Source organism: Urocampus carinirostris, unplaced genomic scaffold (genome assembly GCF_059441175.1).
Source record: "Urocampus carinirostris isolate Australia breed hairy pipefish unplaced genomic scaffold, RoL_Ucar_1.0 HiC_scaffold_24, whole genome shotgun sequence".
Taxonomy (NCBI): domain Eukaryota; kingdom Metazoa; phylum Chordata; class Actinopteri; order Syngnathiformes; family Syngnathidae; genus Urocampus; species Urocampus carinirostris.
Window position 1 is genome coordinate 402501 of NW_028283131.1, and position 2843 is coordinate 405343.

Sequence of the window (2843 nt, forward strand, 5' to 3'; positions counted from 1 at the left end):
AGCCCCTGGTGACCCGACGAGCGAAAATTCCCCCCAACCAGCGCAAGTCCCTAACCCAAGCCGGAAGACGAACCACAAGAGGCGGCAGCCAGTCCCCAAACGCAAGCCAGGGACCGGCCCACAGGAGGCTGCAGCCAGTCCCCAAACACAAGCCGGGGACCGGCCCACAAGAGGCGGCAGCCAGTCCCCAAACGCAAGCTCCCGCGAGCCCCTGGTGACCCGACGAGCGAAAATTCCCCCCAACCAGCGCAAGTCCCTAACCCAAGCCGGAAGACGAACCACAAGAGGCGGCAGCCAGTCCCCAAACGCAAGCCAGGGACCGGCCCACAGGAGGCTGCAGCCAGTCCCCAAACACAAGCCGGGGACCGGCCCACAAGAGGCGGCAGCCAGTCCCCAAACGCAAGCTCCCGCGAGCCCCTGGTGACCCGACGAGCGAAAATTCCCCCCAACCAGCGCAAGTCCCTAACCCAAGCCGGAAGACGAACCACAAGAGGCGGCAGCCAGTCCCCAAACGCAAGCCAGGAGACGAACCACAAGAGGCGGCAGCCAGTCCCCAAACACCAGCCGGGGACCGGCCCACAAGAGGCGGCAGCCGGTCCCCAAACACCAGCCGGGGACCGGCCCACAGGAGGCGGCAGCCGGTCCCCAAACACCAGCCGGGGACCGGCCCACAGGAGGCGGCAGCCAGTCCCCAAACACTGGCCGGGGACCGGCCCACAAGAGGCGGCAGCCGGTCCCCAAACACCAGCCGGGGACCGGCCCACAGGAGGCGGCAGCCGGTCCCCAAACACCAGCCGGGGACCGGCCCACAAGAGGCGGCAGCCGGTCCCCAAACACCGGCCGGGGACCGGCCCACAGGAGGCGGCAGCCGGTCCCCAAACACCGGCCGGGGACCGGCCCACAGGAGGCGGCAGCCGGTCCCCAAACACCAGCCGGGGACCGGCCCACAAGAGGCGGCAGCCAGTCCCCAAACGCAAGCCAGGAGACGAACCACAAGAGGCGGCAGCCAGTCCCCAAACACCAGCCGGGGACCGGCCCACAAGAGGCGGCAGCCGGTCCCCAAACACCAGCCGGGGACCAGCCCACAAGAGGCGGCAGCCGGTCCCCAAACACCGGCCGGGGACCGGCCCACAGGAGGCGGCAGCCGGTCCCCAAACACCAGCCGGGGACCGGCCCACAAGAGGCGGCAGCCGGTCCCCAAACACCAGCCGGGGACCGGCCCACAAGAGGCGGCAGCCGGTCCCCAAACACCGGCCGGGGACCGGCCCACAGGAGGCGGCAGCCGGTCCCCAAACACCAGCCGGGGACCGGCCCACAGGAGGCGGCAGCCGGTCCCCAAACACCGGCCGGGGACCGGCCCACAGGAGGCGGCAGCCGGTCCCCAAACACCAGCCGGGGACCGGCCCACAGGAGGCGGCAGCCGGTCCCCAAACACCAGCCGGGGACCGGCCCACAAGAGGCGGCAGCCGGTCCCCAAACACCGGCCGGGGACCGGCCCACAGGAGGCGGCAGCCGGTCCCCAAACACCGGCCGGGGACCGGCCCACAGGAGGCGGCAGCCGGTCCCCAAACACCAGCCGGGGACCGGCCCACAGGAGGCGGCAGCCGGTCCCCAAACACCAGCCGGGGACCGGCCCACAAGAGGCGGCAGCCAGTCCCCAAACACCAGCCGGGGACCGGCCCACAAGAGGCGGCAGCCGGTCCCCAAACACCAGCCGGGGACCGGCCCACAAGAGGCGGCAGCCGGTCCCCAAACACCGGCCGGGGACCGGCCCACAGGAGGCGGCAGCCGGTCCCCAAACACCAGCCGGGGACCGGCCCACAGGAGGCGGCAGCCGGTCCCCAAACACCGGCCGGGGACCGGCCCACAGGAGGCGGCAGCCGGTCCCCAAACACTGGCCGGGGAGTGGCACAAATTCTAAGTCCCACGAGCCCCTGGTGACCCGACAATCGGACTTAGTGCAATTTTCCAAGTGCTGCAAGCCAATGTTGGCCCGACAAGTCCCCAAACGGCAGCCCGGTTTTGAGCCACTAGTGTCGGCCTATAAGTCCCCAAACACCGGCCCGGTTTTACGACCACTAGTCCCCCAACACTAGCCCGGGATTCAGCCACTAGTGGCGGGCACGATTCCCCAAACACCGGTCCGATAATACGCGCGCATATCCCCAAACACCGGCCCGATAATACGCGCGCAATTCCCCAAACACCGGCCCGATAATACGCGCACAATTCCCCAAACACCGGCGCGGATTTCAGCCACTATTGGCGGGCACAAGTCCCCCAACACTAGCCCGGGATTCAGCCACTAGTGGCGGGCACGATTCCCCAAACACCGGTCCGATAATACGCGCGCATATCCCCAAACACCGGCCCGATAATACGCGCACAATTCCCCAAACACCGGCGCGGATTTCAGCCACTATTGGCGGGCACAAGTCCCCCAACACTAGCCCGGGATTCAGCCACTAGTGGCGGGCACGATTCCCCAAACACCGGTCCGATAATACGCGCGCATATCCCCAAACACCGGCCCGATAATACGCGCACAATTCCCCAAACACCGGCGCGGATTTCAGCCACTATTGGCGGGCACAAGTCCCCCAACACTAGCCCGGGATTCAGCCACTAGTGGCGGGCACGATTCCCCAAACACCGGTCCGATAATACGCGCGCATATCCCCAAACACCGGCCCGATAATACGCGCACAATTCCCCAAACACCGGCGCGGATTTCAGCCACTATTGGCGGGCACAAGTCCCCAAACACTAGCCAAGTTCTCAGCCACTAGTGGCGGGCACAATTCCCCAAACACCGGTCCGATAATACGCGCGCATATCCCCAA